This window comes from Vulpes vulpes, chromosome 15, assembly GCF_048418805.1.
Source record: "Vulpes vulpes isolate BD-2025 chromosome 15, VulVul3, whole genome shotgun sequence".
NCBI classification, from domain to species: Eukaryota; Metazoa; Chordata; class Mammalia; order Carnivora; family Canidae; genus Vulpes; species Vulpes vulpes.
Window position 1 is genome coordinate 114,110,216 of NC_132794.1, and position 10,497 is coordinate 114,120,712.

Sequence of the window (10,497 nt, forward strand, 5' to 3'; positions counted from 1 at the left end):
CAGGGCTTTTGTGTACATCTTTGTGGATGCTTTGCTGCCTAAAGTTAAAAAAGTCTATGTAGTTAGTCAAATATTTCAGTCTTACACATTGTGTTCCTGGATTTGGTATCTCAACTCCCAAGCCATAAGGCTGTCTACATATTCAAACCAGCTCAAACTTGCTTAAAAATGGAAAAGTGACGTACTCGGTAAGGGTACACGGTTATCTCGCAGTCCCCCAGAGGAGGGTGACAATGAGGACTCTGGGTGTCTCCTGAACTAGCGATTTCTATTTTCTCTGCTCCTTTCTACGTATGTTCCATTCTTCTGGGTTTACTATTTTAACATTAAAAGTCATTTTTGTCGGTATTGAATTTCTGTCCTTACACTTGTTTTTCTCTTTCTAGATTTTCTGAAATAAATGTTTTATTTCCTTAATTATTTTGTTATTGAATTAATAATGAAAGTATTTAAAACTGAATTTTGTCTCAACATAAGACTTTGGCCAACTCCCACAGATTTTACATAGAGTCTTTTGTAAACAGACATGTAATGTCTTGATATTGCAATCTTTGTTTCTTCCTTATTGAGGAATAAATTTGTAAAATAATTATATGATGGTATTGTTTCTATTTTTACTTTTCTGTAATTTTGATAAAAGAATATAGTGTTACAATATTTACACCTTGATTTTATTGATATTTTCTGTGCAAGTCAACTTATAAGCCACTTTTATAAAGGTTTGTAACATTTCATGTCATTTGATGCTATTCCATTTCATGGATTTGCTATCATTCATTTAATGGTGTTCTATTTTGGACATTCGGAGTGTTGTTATTTTCTTTCCTATATAATCTTGCCTGATTACAGACTGTTAATTATAGCCTCAAGATAAATTCCTGGAGAACTGCTGGCTCATATAGACATTTTTGGATTTTTTTAATACCAAATGCAAATTGGCCTTCAGATGTGTCTCCAACTCCTGATCCCACCAGCAATGTATGAGAAAGCTTTCTCCTCTATAGAGCTAGAGAAGACTGGCTATTAAGTTTTTAATTTTTGTCATTGTTGTGGGTAATATTGAATCACCTGTACATACACTGCATTATCTATATATTTTACGTATGCAACAATTATATGGTCTATTTTTCTGGATCCCTACATTTTTGCCTTTTCTAGAGTTTCATAGAAATGATATGTTCCACTATGTAGTCTTTTGTATCTGGCTTGCTTTGAGGTTCATCTAAATGCACCTTATTTTGCTAATCCATTCAGCCACTAGTGGATACTTGGGTAGATTCAAGTCATCAATTATTATGAATATGCTATTATGAAAATTTGCATACAAGTCTTTGTGTGGATATTTTCTTTCCTTTCTCTCAGATAAATAGATAGGGCAGAAATTGCCAGGACATGTGGTAAATACATTTAACTTTAGAAGAAGCCAACAGAATGTGCTAAGTGCATTCCCACAAGCAATGCGCTTGGGGGTTCCAGTTGCTCTATATCCTCTCCAACACTTGTTGTTATCAGTCCCTTATAATTTGACATTATACTGAGTGCTTTGTAGTGTCTCACTATGGTTTTGATTTGCATTTTGCTAATATTAATAATTGGGCATCTTTTTATGTGCTTATTTGCCACTTGTATACTTCCCCTGGTGAAGTATCCATGTAAATATTTTGCCCATTTTTTAAAAAGATTATTTATTTATTTATTCACAGGAGACACAGAGAGAGAGAGGCAGAGATGTAGACAGAGGGAGAAGCAGGATCACTGCAGGGAGTCTGATGTGGGACTCAATCCTAAGACCTTGGGATCACAACCTGAGCCGAAGGCAGACGCTCAACACTGAGTCACCCAGTTTCCCCTTTTGCCCATTTTCTTAACTTGGCTCATCTTCTTGTTGAGTTCCATGGGTTCTTTCTTTTATGTTTTCTGCATGAAAGTCCTTTATTACATACACGCTTTGCAACTATTTTCCCCGTCTCTGACTCACCTTTTCATTTTCTTAACACCGTTCTTCAAAGAGAAAAACAATTTAAATTTTAGTGAAGTCATATTTACCACTCTCTATTTTACAAATTGTGATTCAGATAGGACATTTAGAAAATCTTTGTCCAACCAAAGACTGCAAAGATTTTTTTCTCCTGCATTTTCTTCTAGATGTTTTATCATTTCAACTCTTACATTGGTGGTTATTGTGTATTTTAAGTTACCTTTTGTATATAGTATGAAATAAGATCTAAGGCTCATCCTTGGACACGTGGATGTGCAACTGTTCAAGTCTGATGTCACAAACAGCTTGTTTCCTAATGAATTGCCTTGGCGTTTTTGTTGAAAATCAGATGATCGCATTTGTGTGGGTCTCTTTCTGGATTCTCTGTCACAAGGTCTTTCTTCCTAGCTGGGTATAAGTTCCAGGAAGTGTTTGTCACACTGATTTCCAGTGGGTCTTTTGCTGGCCCTACGTAGCTACCTCACAGGTGTGGATCAGCGCTCAGCCAAAAATTCTAGGGATCCCTCCACAGCTTACTCTCCGCTGTACTATATCGCCAGTTCTAGCTGCCTTTGCCTCCCCAATTTCTGATTCCCCTCTTTCTGGGCTCTTTATGTCTTCCTCTTCTTCCTTGGAAACTACCTGGGGCAGTGATCAGTCTCCTCTCTTTTGTTTCTTCTCTTGGAAATCACGGCCCTATGCTGCCCACTGTCTGGTGTCTAGACATTTTCTGTTCTATTGATTTCTTAAGCCTGGAGAGCCAGTCTGGTCCCTGTTATTCTGTCACGGTCAAAGGCGGCTTTATTCTTAAATGACAATATGACTGCCACATTGTCTTCCCTTCAGAATTTTGTGCACATTGGTCTATTGTCCTTTGACATTGAAAGCTGTTGTAGAAGAACCTGAGGTCAGCCTTACTTCTTGCCTCTCTTTGGGACTTACTTGTCCCCGTAGCATTGCTCCCAAGTCTCTACTTGTGAGATCTAGTCACCTGGTAACCTGGATATGTTTTGTAGAGATTGTTCCCTATAATTTTTTTATTTTTCTTTTTATTCATGCATTCTCTTTTCACTCTGCCCATTCAGTTAATTGCAAAGACATATTTCTGTGTCATTTCCATGAGCTGTGGGCTCTCTTTGCTGAAATCTTATACTGCAGGCCCACTGGTTGTTGAGTTGGGTTATCTGTGACCCACCATTTCTCTCTGATTGTTTAGTGGTTTATCTTTTTCCTCTGGATGCACTGCCACTTCCCTCCATAATGATAACTTGTCTTTCAGCCAAGTCTTTTTTCTAATTTATATAAAAGTATGAAATATGTAAATCTGAAATTGTGTGGTTTGGAGTTCTAATTTGTTTTCTTTGCTCTGCAATTTCCTTTTTAACACATCTCTGTTGTTTCATTATCTTTTACTCCTTTGTTTTATTAAATTCTTCTTTTTAAAAAAAAAGATTTAATTTATTCATTTGTGATAGACACAGAGAGATGCAGAGACATAGGCAGAAGGAGAAGCAGGCTCCCTGCTCAGAGCCCAATGCAGGATTCAATCCCAGGACCCTGGGATCATGCCCTGAGCCAAAGGCAGACACTCAACCACTGACCCACCCAGGCACCCCTTATTAAACTCTTTTTATTATCAGTTCTTACATAGCACAGTGTATGCAGGGGAAACTGTTTTTTATTCATGGGATTGAGTGTTTTCCATCCTGAAGAGGGTTTACTCTGTCTTTCTCCTCTTGTTCTTTGTTTGCATAGTTCCCTTGGCACTTTTTCCCCCATAAGCAATGGGGAATGACTTTTCAGCATAAGCTGAAAGTGGACAGGCCTGCCCAACCATTGGTTTGTTCTAACAGATTTTGAGTGATTCACCCTGACATCCTGCTCACCTTATCTGGGCATACTTGGTTGTATCTTCTCCAAGTTTTGGTTTTTGGCTAGATGGCTTTCTGTCTTATTTTTTTCCAAATGCATGCAGGAAGGGAAGAACATACAGAGCTCTGACAAAAACATCTAAGTCAAGTTAGCTCAAGGTCACGTTAATTTGGAACAATTGCAACCTCATGCATAACCTGACACAGGGCCTCAAACACGGTCACCTTGTCTTGCTCTGTTTCCATCTGCTGGTTGTGTTTCTTGAGGCTCTGCTCCTGAGTTCATAGACTCTCATCTTTGTCCAGAACTTCTATCCTTTCAGCTTCAAGTTCTTGTAAAACAAAACTAAACAACCCCCCCCCCCAAAAAACAGCAATGACATCACCCTCATACCTCTACCCCAGAAGACTGTTGGCATTTTGTTGGCTTGAATGTTGTCAGACACCCTGAGGCCTAGAGTTCAGGGGAAGAAGTCTTGTTATTGGAGTTGCTTTTGACTCATTTTGAGTTTGTGGAGGTAGAACCTGTGACCTTGCCCCAAATCCAGAACCTTTCTCAAAGAGGTTTGGGAGTCTCCTGGGCATGACAGGGACACAACCTTACCTCTTTTTTGGGGGACAAGGAGGCCTGGCACCCCTCCAGGAAGGTGGATGCATAAAGGGGACAAGGAAAGGGACGTTGGGGCCTGGGCTGCGGAGCCCACCACACTTAGAACCCAGTCTGGGGCACAAAGCCCTCACAGGAAGGGACAGAGCAAGACCAAAATCTAAGACAAAGGCCGGAGCAGCAGCTGGCAGGTGGCGCTGAGTTGGTCACTTCAACTCCACTAGGGATTTTTAACACTACCATCTCTAGGCCCTTGACAATTTTATCTAAGTTAATTGTGTCTGTATTAATCAGGATGACACCATTTACATCAGCGTAGTTGTAACAGAATCTCAAATGGCATATCAATAATCGTTTTCTAATACGTGAAAATAAATGTGCAATTTGCATATGAAGTAAAACCTGGCCACCTTGTAGGATCCCTGTCTGCAGTCATCTCTGAGGTCCTCCGCACACGTCTCTGCTAACCGGATCTTACTTTGGGAAATGCTAGCTGGACGGTATGAAGAAGGAAATGCCCTTGGTGTGGCCAGAATGCACCAGGACAAGCCGCTACCTTTGTTCCTTTTTACAATTTGAAGCTGCTGATTCCTTTCTCTGTTTGTCACGGGGGTAATTAAATGTGAGTGGTTGTTAATTTTCTTTCTTCTTCTTCTTTTTTTTTTTTTTGGTGTATTTTCAGAGTCACAAATATGCACCTTGTGCACACAAAGCTCTAGAGTACATAATAGGATTTGTCTTACTCTTTTAAATTAATTCATATCCATTTATGTTTTTCTTATAAAATGTATGTAGTTCACACATACCTTTGGGATATTTCAGTAGAAAGAGTGCCTTGGTATGATCCTAATTTTCCATTAAAGAGGCACTTTTTTTTTTAATACATAAAAGCCTTTCCTAACATGACAAAGCTTCAAGGAACCAAGCATTAAATTTTTTTTTATCCTTCTTTAACAACAAATAAGGAATAGCTACCTATATCTTGTTTACCAAGAGCATTGACCTAGTACCTCACTGCTGTGTTATATCTGATCACCAATTTTTCCCTCAATTCCTAAGAGCAAAGTGAAAGTATATACAAGGCAAAAACTAGATGGATAATAAACTATTCCATAAGTGATAATGTTCTGTGGATTACATACACCGATTTCATGGTGAAAAATGAAGTCATTTCCTTCTGTTAAAATTCTGTTGCAGGTCACAAGGCTTTTCAAAGAGGTTGGGGGAAAAATACTTTTCCTGGAGTGTAAGCAATTCTGAGAGACTGTGATTTTTATTTAATTTTATTTTTTATTTCTTAAAGATTGTATTTATTGATTCTGAGAGACACAGAGAGACACACACACAGGCAGAGGGAGAAGCAGGCTTCCTGTGGGGAGCCCAATGCGTGACTCGATCCCAGGACCCCGGGATCATGACCTGAGCCAAAGGCAGATGCTCAACCCCTGAGCCACCCAGGTGCTCTGAGAGACTGTGACTTTTAAGTGAGGAATAAAAGGATATTACATGCATTATGAAATCATTTTAAACAGATCACAGAAGTTTTGTGCTGGATTGTTTTGTTACTTGGCCTTCCAAGGGTATCAACCATAATTTTTAGACATCGGTTTACTTAAGGGATTGAATCAAAGTTTCCTAATCACATAAGAAGTAACTAAGATATTTGTTACTGTAAATGGAACAATAACGTGCCCTCACACTTACATACATGAAAAACTTATTTCCAAAAGAGTCACACACACGTATTGTTCATCTACTAAAAAAAAAAACTTGTATTCTCTATTTTTTAAAAAAAGATTTTTATTTATTTACTTGAGAGAGACAGAGAGACAGAGATAGCAAGCAGGGAGGAGAAAGAGAAGCAGAATCCTTGCTGAGTAGAGAGCCCCGACAAGGGACTCGATCCCAGGACCTTGAAATCATGACCTGAGCCAAAGGCAGATGCTTAGCAGACTCAGCCACCCAGGGGCCCCTGTATTCCCTAATCACACATACTCTCCTATGTGAGCCTTGATATATGAACAAGGACGTTCCTCACAGCATCTTTGTATTAGAAAACAGCTGGGAACCACTGAAGTGGCTTATGACAGAAGCGTATTCGAATAAATGGTGGTGTATTTGCATATCGGCTTCGGTGATTACAATGAATATGATTATGAAAAATATCCAGATAGTACAATTCAGGTGGCAGAAAATTCATATGTATATACTTTTGTAAATGCCTAGGGTTCTTCTGGAAGGACAGAGAAGAAACTGGCTACTGACCTGGTCTCAGGAGATGTGAACTGGTTGTCTGGGGAACAAGGAAGTAAGCAAGACCTAGGTTTTTCAGTTTTCTTTTAAAAAGCATTTTGGATTTTGAGCCTTGTGTATGTATCCCTAATTTTTTAAGCATCATGTTCACTGCCATTTAGTTAACATAACTACATCACTTCACTACACTTACTAATTGCGACTCTGAACGCCACATACACAGCACTTGAATTGCTACATGTATGTATAATGTACATAATATTGATTTATTTGAAAGTCTTTCACTCCCTGCAATTTAAGTTGCTTTCCAAGTGCTAACGATGCAAAAATGAAGGGGACTCAGCCTCTGGGGAAGTAATCCATGCAGATGGCTATAGACCAAGGTAATAAGTATTTGAAGTAAAGGTGGTAAATACGGTTATAAACGTGACAAAGGGACAGATACTAAATTTATCCTGCTATCATCAAAAAGTATAAAACCAGAGGAAAAAAAGTATGTGGTAAAGGGTTTTGGGGGGGGGTGTCAATGGACAGCCATGATCCTTGAGAGGAACAGAACATGAAAGATGGACACATTAGTCCCTTCGAGCTGCCAGGGTCACTCTCTAAAGGGCAGCATGGAGAGGTAAACTCATGTGGGGAGCGGGGAGCAGAGGACAGAAATCCAGTTTGCATCCAGGAAGCCGGGAATACACGAGGCAGGGGACCCAAGCAGTGCGGGCCGGGCTATAAAGAAGCTCTAGCGCTCTTCCCAAGAGCCCTGAAGGTCTTCCATCTAATAGGAAGCTGTGCATTTCCAGGCTGAAACAGTGCATCATAAAACATACGGGGGTGAGCGTGGGGGCTGTGAGATTGGAGGGCATTCCGGGAATTCCAATCGGCTAGAGTGGAAAGACCTTGTCCAATGCCTCCCAGCTTCAGCTCGGACCTCAAAAAGGCCATGCCTTGGGACCGAGGCTCCTCTAGCTCTAGAGATCAGCATAGCCATCCTGCGTGTCCTCATTGTGGGCATGGGTCCTAGAAGCAGTTTTCCTTGCTTGCCCTGCCCTGTGGCCAATGGATCACCAACACCTTCTGATTTCATCTCCTAAAGTCGTGGAATTTTATGTTAATGTCTCTGCCCAACACTGGCAGGCAAACCCCTATGTGGTTTCTACATCCCAAGTCTGCCTGTATTGTTTATCCTCCTAGCGAGCATCTCTGGCTTGAGTGTTTTAATTTTAACTGACGTCTACCGGGCCCTTAAGGCGCAATGAGCGTAATCGGGCTTCCCCTGACCTTGAGCCCAAAGTCTCAGTCCTCAAATGAAACAGAAGACAAGATACATAAAGAGGGTTAACAGTAAGAGTCTCAGGAAAACCGCCTCCAGCCTCCTGCATGTTCAAGGAAGGGAGCTGGAGGGTGTGGAGAAGGGGAGGAGGGGGAGAGCAAGTAGGAGCACTCCCTGGGGGGGGATCAAACAGGAATGCAGAGGAGGGGCTGATTCAACAAGGGCCGTGTCCTGGGGTCCTAAAGCATGACAGCGGATAGATGGTCACGATGGCAAGGAGGGGAGGGGAGGGGAGGTCCTTGAAGCCTAGGATGAGAAGAGAGGAATTGCCCCAGGTGTCAACAGGGTCCTTGAACTGGAGAGAAGCGGAAGGAAGAGAAGCAGAAGAAGGTTAAGAGGGATCATGGGGCTTCCGTTTGGGAATGAGCACGACCCCAGCATCAGTGCCCCTGACAACATGCTTTTGTGCGACAGTGATGAATGTCTTTAGACTTTAGAAGAAGTTAAGGGATATTGCTTAATTCCTGGAAGAATCCAACAGAGAGGATGTTACCAGGAGAGAGGAGCCATCTGCCCCTCATCATGTTACCAGGGCTGTTGACTTTCCAATAGCAGATGTCTGACAAAGGCAACTTGTTTCTCTCTTCTTGCATTACAGACTGTCTCCACAGCCCTGCAGCGTTAACAAGCAGAACTGTGCTCACCAGAGCTTTGACACGATGGCCTTCATGTGCACAGGCCTGTCTCCGCAGGCCACCGCAGCAGGCACGTTGAGAGCAGGGTGATGTCACTGGCCTACCTGGCTCCACCCAACCTGGGTCCTCCCTGCAGGCACCTTGTGGGGGTGGGGGGCTGCGGAGGTAGAGCTGCCTGCCGGTCTGCTGGGCCCTCCTCCTCTGACCTGCCAACCCACACCGCCTTCATTGACGCCTCCTGGCTCTCAGGGTTGTGCTAGGGGCCCAGAGATGGAGACGGAGAGGTGATGTAGTCCAGCATGGCGTGGACTTTCTTGGAGCCCAAAGCCCCGTGGGGGTGGCGGGCCAGAATGACGGCCACCGAACAAATGAATACATCGCAGAGAGAGGAGCAGAGCACAGGAGTGTGAAGGGAGCTTCCAGGGCAGTCAGTGAGGAAATGCAAGCCAGGTGCCAAGGGGAAGAGCCCAGGTGGGGAAGTGCTGGGCTCTCACACGGAAGGCATTGTGCACAGGGGTGAGGGCTCAGAGCGGCTGTGCTGCCAGGCAGGCAGAGCCACCCAGGAGTTTGGGCCTTATTCTGAATGGAGACTCTTAAGCAGGGGCTGGCGTGTCCTGGCTTCATTTGTAAGGGTCCCCCTGGATGGCACGTAACGAACAGACTGTCAGGGAGTGAGTCTGGGTTGGGGACCAGTGGCAGTCACCGAGAGATGAAGGCAGAGGAGAGGAGAGAAGGGGATACATTCTAGAGGCGTTTCGGAGCTGGGCAGGAGGTGGGCTTGCAGGTGATCAGAGGTGGGGGAAGAGGTAGAGACAGGGATGCTCCTGGGGAAGCTGAGTAAGAGTGAGGCTGGCGTGGGATGGAGGGAGAAGGCGCAGGGCCTGTGTCAAGGCGCTGGGCTTTACGTGAGTCCCCTGCGTAGGGATGGCGCATAAAGCCCTGGAGCGGAACCACAAGCCCCAGAGACAGCGTGGGGAGGGCGGGGAGGGAAAGCCGAGCTCAAGATCTCCACTGGTTTCACCGCGCTTTACCCCTGTGGGAGGGAAGTAGCGCTCTGGGCAGGTCAATTGTGGATGGTCTGAGCTAGTAGGTGCCCATCCCTCCTCAGTCCTGGGGTCTACAGCTGGGCCTGGAAGAGCCCCGGCACACCCCAGGAGTGGCGTGGGGGCTACTGATGCCCGGTGGGCTGCCATGACCTCACCGCCCCCTTCTGGCCATTATTCCTGCATCCACAAACCCTGATGGGTGAGGGCCCTAAGCAGGGATGCGAGACCCCCCAGGAAGGCCAGGTCTAGGGCCAACCCAGAGAGCAAGGCACACAGCTTCAGCACCCGAAGGAGGCAGCATGTAGCCTCTCCGCCCTTCTGATGGAACTTTCACTATTTTTTTTTTAATTTTTATTTATTTATGATAGTCACAGAGAGAGAGAGAGGCAGAGACACAGGCAGAGGGAGAAGCAGGCTCCATGCACCGGGAGCCTGACGTGGGATTCGATCCCGGGTCTCCAGGATCGCGCCCTGGGCCAAAGGCAGGCGCCAAACCGCTGCGCCACCCAGGGATCCCCCTGATGGAACTTTCATTACTCGGACCCCTGCCTAGTAGCTTCCAGGGGGTCAGCTGGGAGGCAGACCCGCCAGAGCAGCAGGTCCAGGCCCTTCCTAGCAGTGGCTCTTCCTCCACTGGGCGTGCAGGGGTGGGTGTTTAACCTTCGCGAGAGACACTGCCTCCAGGTCAAGCAAGCCCTTCGGCACCCCAGGGGCCACCCCTGCCCCCTCTTTACGGAGGAGGACACCTGCTGGGGGAGGCTCTCGGAAGCAGAAGCG